Raw genomic sequence first — 12,005 nt, forward strand, 5'->3', positions numbered from 1 at the left:
CGATGTAGAAAAAGTTCATTAGTATTCTATGTTGTCTTGGTTCTGGGTGTTTGTGGTGCCGACGTTACTTCTGATTTTTCGTAACATAAGAGTAATGTTTATGATGTTATCCAATATTTAAATTTAATTTATTATAAGAGACTAAATAATACTACTAATAAAAAACGACTAATAAAAAAAAACTTATATTTTATTAAAAATCGATAATTTAACCCGAGACGCACTTTCTTTAGAAGAGAGAGAAAAATGAGATAAAAAGGTTTCTTACTTCCGGTGAGACATAGAAAGAAAAATCGACATTTCATCAAAAACATGAATGGCATTTTTGATAAACATCAAATTTTTTTAAGGAATAAAATGGTACAAAAATATCCGAATCATAGTCTCTTAACATCGTTTTAGTGTAGCTTACTGTCTACGTCACAATTATATCTTATCGTTAAGGCTCCATCTTGAACAATGAGCTGTCTCGTCAAGACAATAGACTTTTCTTCTATCAGGGACATGCTCTCCCTTGCAGCTCTTTTGGAAGTTGAATGGACATATCTTTAAAAGCCGGTAATGCCAATTTGACAACATAGAAGGTATTATAATTTTATGAATTTTAATAAGCATTTTTAAAGTAAACTCTCATTCTAAATTTGTTATTCTATATAAGCATTATATACTACAAAAACTACCACCGCGCGGTTCGGTTCGGATGAGAAAATACCTTGATCTGAGAAGAACCGATGAAAGAAACTCAATGGCTCATTTTGTCGTAGTTTATAATTGCTTAGGAATATTTAACAAATAAATCGCCAGGGTGAAACGGTTCTATTCCCTAGATGTTCGTCCATAAATTCGCTAATTGTTTAACTAACTTTTCGGACACAAGCATTCCTTCGCATTGTATTTAATTTTAACAACAGAGGCATTATACACATTCTGGAATTATGTGTAACCATAAACATTTCTCTAGAAAAGAGTTAAAAGACTCTCGGTTTAGAAATAGCAGTAATTAGTCATTCTCACTTGGTGGAAGGGCTTTGTGCAAGCCTGTCTGAGTAGGTACCACTCACTCATCAAATATTCTACCGCCAAATAACAGTACTCTGTATTGTTGTGTTCCGGTTAGAAGGGTGAGTGAACCAGTGTAATCACAGGCACAAGGGACATAACATCTTAGTTCCCAAGGTTGGTGGCGCATAGGTGATGTAAGGAATGGTTAATATTTCTTACAGCACCTTTGTCTATGGGCGGTGGTGACCACTTACCATTAGGTGGCCCATATGCTCGTCTGCCAATCAATGCCATAAAATAAAAAAAAATATTATAAAAATGTTATAATTATCACTTTTTGACAAAGTTCGCTAGTATTTGATTTCGCGATTTTCGGTCCAAATACACGTGCTCTATCAACTAGGCCATCTCGTCTCTGAAATCCCGTGATGAAACCTGGACGTTTCGAAGAGAATTCTATTGTTGTATAATATCTTATCCGTAATGGAACAACGAAATGGGTTTCTGAAGCTTACATAATACTTACTAACCAGGTATCTGTTGAGCTAGTTCAAGCATGTAGAATTAGGTCAGTTCAGTTTCCAGTAGGTTTATCTAAATACCATGTAGTACAACCTTTCTAAAAATAAAAAACAACTGCACGGGGCCGGATTCAGGGCTCAATAAAATCATCCCAATTTCGACTAGTAAACACATTTAATACAATGTCAGAAGTGAATACTTAAGTAAGGGGTGACCAGTAGCAATGATAACCTTCACGATGGTGTCAACTAGACAGATGGTATCCGTTTTTAGAGCCAATTTGCCTGTATGTTGTGTTAGTCTAATTTGTCCTTATATCTGCATTTTGTTTGTTAACATTATTTTAATAATAATTGTAATAAAATTAATTATTGATATGTGCGCATTCGTGTTGTTTTTTTTGTAACAGTCCACTTCTGGTTAATACACTATTATTTTTAGCACCAGAAGTAGATTTTTATTAATATATGTAGTAAAATAGAAGTATAATTATTGAAATATAGTTAGGGACCTAACCCTTTTTTGTTCTAGATCATAAACTCTAAATCCCGCCTTGCTGCATGCCACCTATGCCCATACCTATATGTAATAAAAAGTCAGTAATTTAAAAATATATTTTTATATATCTGTGTTTTCTTATAGATTTGTAGGCTCTTTTTATTTTCTAATGGATAGAATTAGTTACAAAGTAACGTGCAAATATTATTATAGGTTGAAGAATTTTCAACGTTCCCGAACAATTACAGTCCGGCTGACAAAGGTTTTCATAGCGAGTAATTACACGTCTTAGAAAATACCTTTCGCTTACTTTATAGAACGTTTCTATAACAAAAAGATCTTACAACAATGGGTTTAATGGCTGAATTTAAAAGTGTGTAATATCATTTGTCTGGACAACTTTCCGGGTCAACTTTTGAATCCTCTATTTCATCATAATAACAATATCAAAACTATGACGACGTCCGTGGTCGAGTAGTGTGTACACCGCTTTTCATGGGTATGCCACTCTGAGGTACCGGGTTCGATGTAGAAAAAGTTCATTAGTTTTCTATGTTGTCTTGGGTCTGGGTGTATGTGGTACCGTTGTTACTTCTGATTCTCCATAACACAAGTGCTTTAGCTACTTACATTGGGATCAGAGTAATGTATGTGATTTTGTTGTCCAATTATTAATATAAGATCCAGTCAAGGTAATCGACTGATTAAAAAAAATAAGTTAGATAATAATTTGTAAAAAATAATGCTGTCTTCCTTTTTCTTTCTGCGTCATATCTTTCTTCCCTCTCGTGTAACGACATGTGTTTAAATAGGTTCCGTATGAACTTAAGAAGTTTTACTTTAAAATTATATTCTTATATAAAGCCTTAGAAATAGAAGTAAGCTGGTATTTTTAGATATTTATGATTAAAAAATCAATGCTTCACATCCACACCATAAGACGTGTTAATCACTCATAGAAAATTGAAAAGATTTTACAAGCACTAATAAATATAACGAACAATAATTTTCACGTGAGTACAAATTGTGAAAAGAAAATCGATATTTTTGTTTGTTTTTTCGTAAAGATTTTACTTGCTGGTAAGGCTTTTCAAGCCAGGGTAGGCATAGCACCATATAAACCGGCTTCATATTGCAAATTCTACCACTAACTATCAATACGTCTTTGAAAGTTGAGTGAGACATTGTTCCATCTTAGTTCCCAAGGTTAGTAGCACATTGAAAATGTAAGCTTTTGTTAATATTACTGACAGTACCAGTTTATATACACTTAAGACTTGACTCTCTGCCTATATAACCTAACGGTAAGTTTGCCCTTATAACAATTACTACACAAATTATAACCGCGAGTAATGATGGCAACTGCCTTCGAATCGTAATTCCGTTTCTATGGCCAACAACCATCTCTCCTGTTACCAATGGACGGAATAAAGTAGGTGATATATGTCTTAGAAATATTGTACTAACGTTGACTCACGTACTCTTGAACTGGACAAGAAAATATATTATAGTTTGGCAGTAAAGTAATCAATGAGAATGCCAGGACAAAATCCTTAAACCTATATAACAACAAATCCTACCAAAATATCACCAATATTAAGATAATAACATTTAAGTAAATCCTTCTTTATTATCAGTGCAGCTTGAGTTAAAATGTAACTCGATTCTTCTACACTGGATAAAAGTTGAGATAATCGGATTTCGGCGGACCCTCGAGAAAGATTTCATGAAAGAAATTCCTGCCTTTTGATAGATTAGAAATTCAAAGAAATCTTATAATGCGCTATTGTGGGATACGCTATCCTTTGATACCAAGGAGAACAGATCCTGTAATTTATAAAATTAATGTTTAAATTTCTTTATGTTTTTTGATACAATTACGTAACCTATTTATTAAATGATTGCGTACATGCTAATGACCTTTTTCATGAAAGATCATATCTGCCAAATGACAAAAAATAAAATATATATTTTTTTACTTTTACTATCAGAAACATCTCGAGAAACAACCAATTTTACAGTCCAGTCTTATACAACCTGGACTAAAAAAATAAATTCATCTAACTTTTGTTAGTTAACTATTACTACAGTTCCTAGTCGAAAAGTTAAAGACTCACATTTTCTAATAAACATAAACCTAACTACCGATTTCCATATTGTTAACTTCAAATCAGACTTCCATTCTCACGTACAACCGCTCTAAAAGAATGAGTTTTTCAAAATCGCTATTGCTTTTGCCTTTTATTAATAAACGTCGATTTTCATATCAGTCACCTTTACCATTGAAAACGCTTCAATAAACGGAAACCTTCTTGCAACCTAATTGGGCAATCGTGAAATTTAAGAGATTGTATACCCGCTAGTGATAACACACACTCACACATACTCACCCTATAAACTAAAACACAGCAATAACCAATATTGATGGATAGGTGTAATAGAATTAATGACACGTAATAGGGATACAACCAAATCGCTGCATATGCTATTTATGCCAAAATTGCTATTTTAAAGTGCAGTAACTAGAAGTATCGTTATTTTCCAGATTTAAATTGAGTATTACTATAAGCCTGTGATGATAGTCGTTACAATTAGTGTATTCCAAGGCAAGCACTGTAGTTTCTTGTGCCTCAATTGCATTTATAACTCACCTCGCTGTTTAAAATAACATTGTGAGAAAGATTTTCTCATGTGTCAGATGTTAGCATGTGTCAGATGAAAATCATCCAAAACATTCCACAGACTCGAATTAGAGACACTTGATGGAATAAGTTTTAACAATTCTCTTCAAAAGGAGAATAGGCATGAGACCAGCAGCGGGAAACGAAAAAAAGAACATTTTATTTTAAAAAGCATAATATCAACTATAAAAATTAAAATCTCATCTTTACGATCTGTTGAAGATAATAATCACAATATCGATTTTTATACGTGTCCATAAAAATTGAACGATCGAGGTTTTTGTGATGTTTTATTAGATTGTCTGTTTAACGATACTAGGAAGCAAATCTAGTTGAGATCTTCTGACTAATTTTAGGCCATTAACGAGGGAGCGTTTTTATGTTCGCAGAATGGGGTATATAGTTGTTTTTTTTTTAATTGAGCATCGTCGAGTACAATTTTCTCAACCTTTTGGATAAGTTCTGGCGTGGTCACCTCAATGCTTCTACCCGGCCTCGGGTCGTCTTCAAGTGATTTCCTGCCTGGTTTAAATAAATTGTGTCACTTTTACACCATGGTTTTTAACCGATGAAACCTGGGTGGTACCTACCCAGCAGACCTGCACAATACTATTACAAGGAAAAATACTCGATTTAGAAGAATATACTCTGGAAATTCACTTGGTGTAGCGATGTCGCCTAGTTTGATCAAATATTTACTGAATACAAATACGTCATCCACGCATGAACTGCAGAGCTATTCGGTCAGAACTCTCTTCGTATTTCACAAGTAAAACGTTCGAAGTCGACTTATGGTGATAGGCGAATGTAACTATTAAATATTACAATTACTTTACTCTCTGACATTATACGTCGTTTATCGTTTTCTGATATTTCAAGATGGTGTTTGAGTTTCAAATTTTTCTTACAGAACTAATAATTTATTAAAATTTCCAATAATAGTAACTGATACTACAACATTTCTAGGAATCGCTTTAGACTCAAAAAAATCAGTGGAATCCTCATTTATCGTTCTTTACTGGGAGATTCAGTTCCGCGGCATACACGGTATATTTTTTCTTTTTTTTTATGTTATAGGTGGCAAACGAGCAGGAGGCTCACCTGATGTAAAGTGACTACCACCGCCAATGGACATCTTTAACAACGGGAGGCTTGCAGATGCGTTGCCGGCCCTTAAGGAAGGAGTACGCTCTTTTCTTGAAGGTTCCCAAGTCGTATCGGTTCGGAAAAACCGCCAGCGAAAGCTGGTTCCACAGAGTGGTTGTGCGAGGCAGAAAATTTTGTTACTATTATAGTTTTACGTCTTACGTGATTTTGCTTGAGGGTAACGAAACCAGTTTCAGATAATGAAACCAGTTTCATCTTGAAAAAAAAAAGAGCTGTTCGATCTATTTGTAATCTTGGAGCTCGAGACTCCTTTTGGGGGAAAGTGGGAAGAAACAGTAACAATCGGAATTGTTGATTTCTAATCAGGTTATGTAATAATGTTTTCATACTTAACTGACATACTCAGTAATAAAAATGGTGTAAAAAGTAACTACTGACTTGCCGGTGCTTCTCAATAGAATCTACTTTGCGAACCGGTGATAGCTTAACATTAATTCAACAATGAAAAATGACGATTCAAAAATACTTTTATGAGCCTACTCGTTAAATAATAATTAAAAATTCATATTTTCATGCTACGCGTAATTCTCATTTTCCATTTGAATTTATTCACCGTGCGAAGCCGGGCCGAATCGCTAGTGGAATATAACACACGATCAGTGTCATGCAAAATGATTCCGTCGCTCATTCGATGCTAAAAACGTCCTTAACACTTGGTCCACGTCTTCATCCCAAGTGTTTTTGTGTTACTTTTTAATGTTATACAAATAAATCCTACTAAACGATCAATATCGAGACACGTGCTCAGAAATCTTATCACACACGTCAAGTATTTTTTAATCGCTTTTTAACACTTTGTCGCATCGAAGGAAGTATTCCATATCGTAAAGTTTAAACGGTAACAGTGTATAGATTTATTAACATTTATTTCGATACGGATTGATTACAACATGTCACAAATAAATTTGTTTTCATATTGGGTACAATAGTCTGATCACTGGTCATTATCAGATTATACAGGTCCAAAGTCAGAAAAATAAGTATTTTTTTGTGCTGTATTGTGAATAGCGCCCAAGCCAACAATAACAAAGTTTTACAAAACAGAGTACGTACAGTTTTGGCTGCATTCGTAGACAATGTAGTCCCGAATTGCAACTGACAAGCAAAAAACACTTGGTAATACTCGTAAATGTCCCATGGCTACGCTAAAGCCTTCTCACTTTCTGAGTTGAAGTTTTAGAGCTTATTACACCAAGTTGCTCAAATACGAGTTGATAGATATACATACGGCACATTTTCATCCGACTCATGCAGGTTTCCTGATAATTTTTGCCTCAATCACCGAGCACGAGGTGCATAATAAACATAAATTAAACACATAATTTTTAACTGTTTTATTATTTTAATTTAATTTATTATTTTAATCAGTGAACCATCGCGGATAAAACCAAACTTATCCCTTCATATTATTGGAATAATTAGTCAATTCTTCATCATTAAAAGTCATTATGTAAAACCCTCAACACACTGTCATTAAACAAGGGACGTATTTGTTTTAAAAAAATATATAAAGTACTAAAATTTATCCGTCTGAAAAGCCCGAGGTAAACGATATTCGACATCTGGCTATTACCTCGCAAAACCAGCTGGTTCTCGACGATTTCCATTAATACCGAAAGCCCCCATCGGGATGGACGCGAAAATACCCCAACGTACATTTTATATGAACTGACGCAATGTTTACGCAAGCCTTTTCAAACCAATGCATATATTCTGGACTATAGTAAGCGAAGAGATAAATGAATACGACAATAAAGCTCACAGCGTCGAATACCGTAAATTTTTGCATTTTCCTTTTTAAAATAATAAACGACATTTCTCTCTTTGTCTCTTAATTGCAACTGACACGAAATATTCTTTTAACATTTATTGGAGAATGAAATTAATCCGATTTCATATTTTATGGAACGCCATTGTATTGCTATACGACCAAATTAAGAACTCTCTTGACAAATTACTATCACTTTATGTCGTATAATAGTATAAAGGTAAGGACAGATGAGATAATATATTACTGTTGAGAACTTGGCTGTTAAAAATAAGAAACTTGAGTATTGTCTAGTTGACAATGCCATACAATGTAAAAGAAATGCCAAACATTTTTAAACATCACCTCCCTATACTACATCTGAAATACTCAATCAGCTCATTGACATTCGTTCATGCTTCACGCGTCTAATCAATGAACTGCTGTCATTTCAAATTGCCCTCCAATCGGATTATGAAAGCAACGGAATAGAGTGCACTCCTGTTTGCGCACTCTCGAGCGCTAAATATCTAACATAATTGTCTATGCTACGTTTAAAATATTCACTCAATTAGGATAAAGTAGCTTAAGCCCAAATGCGTTACAACAGCTATTTTTTTATTCTTTTTAACATCCACACCAATGATGGTAATATCAGAAACTATCGCGTAATTGACAACTATAGTATAAAAAGTTTCGACTCAACCGGGCGAACTATATCCATAGCTAAATATACAAATATACAAATAGCATCGTTCACGGAATACAAACAGAAACAACCACTAATTTTTCCGCAATAAAAATAAGGAAAATAAAGTGTATATCAGATACGGGTGAAGTAATAGAGACGAATGGGTTCCGTCACTTACGCGTGCTCCTCTTTCCGTATTCCACAAACGATTACACCGCAGAGACAGCCTTGTTACCGTTCACATACTCAACCGACCATTGCACTATACGTACCTACTACATATACCTGCATTTATTACCCGATTGCAGCACAGTCGAAGACTCAAACTCAAACTCAAATATTTTTTTAACCTTTATTCAATATAGAAGTATTACACTTACTTATTGATAGTCAAATTAAACACTACCACCGGTTCGGAAGAGAAAATATCCTGACCTGAGAAGAACCGGCGAAAGACACTACAGTATATTAAATATGAATAGAAATAGCCAGGAGGCGATCGTTTCATTCCCAGGGTGTGATATCAATCATAAACTCACTAATTGCATACAAGCGTTCCTTAACATTTTATATTTTATTTGGCAACAGAGGCATTTTGAACGCTTTCTGTTGTCGAACCGAATACATTGCCCACAAAAGAGTTACTGACTCTTTGCAGTCGAGTAATAAGACTAACAAATTTGTGTTTGTTCCATGTACATTTCATCTCATAAAATCATTAATATTTTTCCGTACATACATAACATTAGAGAATATATATATTGAAAAGAGTTAGGCTTATATATATTAGGCTTACAAAAAGTCCGTTTTGCAAGCCCATCTGGGTAGGTGTGACACGATGTCTTTCCAGACTTGTCGAATTTGCCCAAATTTAGTTCCAGAGTTCAGGACCAATGCATTACGTGCTCCCCGGGGCTCAAGAATACACTTTCAGATTATGGACATCTACTGATAATCTTTCCACAGAAAAACATAAAGGCGGCAATTATAGACATCAACTACAAAACAAAAATATCGTCATGTTAGATTGTCTATAGCAATTATTTATTTCTTACAATTCTTAACGTAAATTTATATACAAATTCTGAAAACACACCACAGAAAATAACAACGTCATTGAAGGATATCTACAATAAAGAAATTTCAATAAAAAATTAAACCGGGTTTGTAGGCCGTAACACAAAACAGATACAATTTACTGTTCAGATTCAAAACATTCTTGACTAAATTGTTCGTAGTTGTTTAATTTCGTAGCATTTATACAAACAACCTGCTAAGAAACAGACCCTTATCCCTTATTAAGAGAAGATACAACAAAATTCGCGTAAAGTTCGCTTTACTTTTGGAGTTAATCAGACAGAATAAAGTTCTGGAGAGTTTGTATTTTATGTGTTAGTTTATTTTATCCGAAAATATTGGTTACTGTGATAATGATAATGGAAGCGGCATTTCGTATTCATGAATATTAAAGAAGACCAGTTATAATATTAAACGGGGTTGTCATGAAAAAGAGGAGGGATATTTTTTTATTTATTATAATTGAATTATATGTATATCGTTTTAATTTTTAGCAAATTTTAGCAGCTCATAAGAATTTAATGTTTTTAATTTTTATTTATGTTTTTCTATGATATATGTAGGCGGACGCGTATAAGGTCACCTGGTATGGTGAGTGGTCACCACCGCTCAAGGACAATGGCGCTATAAGAAATATTAACCATACCTTACATTACCAATGCGCCACCGACCTTTGAAACTAAGCTGTTATGCTCTTTGTGGTTGTAGTTACATTAGTTCACCCACCCTTCAAGCCGGAATATAACAATATTTTGTACTGCTGTTGGGTGGTAGAATATCTGATGATTGGGTAATCCCAACCAAGACTGGCTAGCGCAAAGCCCTACCACAAAGTATATATATATATACTTGGCGGTAGTATATAATATATTCTTATATTTGGATTATATTGTTTTCATACACACACATACTATATATTAGAATAAGATATATTCTCCATATTTGAATGATCCCGATGAAGTTTTTCCGTTTTTTGTAACAAATGGTCAACACTTTCAAACATCCTATTATGTACTCATCCAATTGCATTTATCCATTTTTAAAATTAGATAGAATTCTTCATACAAATGTTTCTTCGGTTAACAATCCGCCGGCAAACATAATACATCCGCAGCCAGACATAATAATATATATGAACATATAAACGTATGCATTAAAATATGACGTCACATTTTATTAAATCTATTAAACCAACAATTATTGGAAATTTGAGATATGCAGGAGGGAAATATTATTCAAAATCTGCAACTTTTAACCGTCGTACTTTCAACAACTCCTCTTGATAAAATCCACCTACATAATTTGAAAACTGGACAGGCGTTCAAGAGCATGTGTTATTCCTAAAATTATTCAAGAGAAAATACCAACCGCGCTCTCTGGACTAAAGTGTTTACATTGTTATGAGATATTTTGAAGATATTTCCGCTGTAATGTAGACCACACACGTCAACGTTGGAGGATGTTCTGCATTCTTGCATTCCTATATTATGCGCATTCTATGAAGATAGACAACTTCTACATTTAACCAAGCTTTGTAGCGTGTTTGACCTTAAAATCCACTTTGATTTTATTAAGATTTAAATATTTTTTTAGCGTATCTTTCGGAATCGCTGTTGCTATGTCGTGCCCTATGACGAAACTTTGCCTGCAAGAAAACTTTCATGTAGCAACAGCACTATTGGCAGCAATTAAAAAAAAATAAGACACCGATATTTTACGATGATCATTTGGCAACAAATTTAGATCTTTAAAAAAAAAATTAACAGATTAGATTATTTTTATTTCTACTCTATATTGTCTCTTCTAAAAACTTGCATAAATAACACAATAGTTGATTTTAGATAGTAGGTCTGGAGCTCGTTCCACTAAATGCTCCAATTCTCGTAGGAGGACATATTGTTCTTGAAACAGAATATAATTCGACACAAACTTAAATATAAAGAATATAATTGCCGAGCACGGATAACACACAAACCAGAGGTACTGGTTTGAGCTTGAAACCAAAAAAATCGCTATATATTTATTTACGTGTTCTGTCTCGCTATCTGGATTATGTTTTTCAATATTGATACACACAAATGTACCATCCGGTATAGATCTTGTTATTTCCTCGAGTATACAGTAACATTACTAAAGACTTATTGCATTTTTATTATGTACTTGAGAATGTTTAGAAACATTTTCTCGTCATTAAAAATGTTGTTATATCCGCCTACATTCCTTTTACTGCCAACGCGCCAATTTCCAATTAAAATGTTGAGTTAAAATTTAAAAAAGGTTATAAGGTATTATTTTTTAAATTTAAATAGCTGTTAAAGAACTAACGTAATTAAGATAATTGTTTTCAGATTCAAATGTTTAATCACAATTTAAAATTAATATGGTTAAGTTATTAATATTCAGCGTTCCTTGTTTTTCATAAAACATAATTACAAAATTTGCTGAACTGTACGTACTGAATTTTTTACATAACCTAAGAGAGCATCAAAGGTATTTGATGCAGATAGTCTTAACAGATCTTCCCACAGATACCAGAGTTGAGTGCTCTCATCGTAACGAGGATCTTGGCAACCAATATTGCAGCTAAGTTCGTACTGCTCAAACCTAAGTCAAAATTATT

The sequence above is a fragment of the Vanessa atalanta genome, chromosome 2 (assembly GCF_905147765.1).
Source record: "Vanessa atalanta chromosome 2, ilVanAtal1.2, whole genome shotgun sequence".
Taxonomy (NCBI): domain Eukaryota; kingdom Metazoa; phylum Arthropoda; class Insecta; order Lepidoptera; family Nymphalidae; genus Vanessa; species Vanessa atalanta.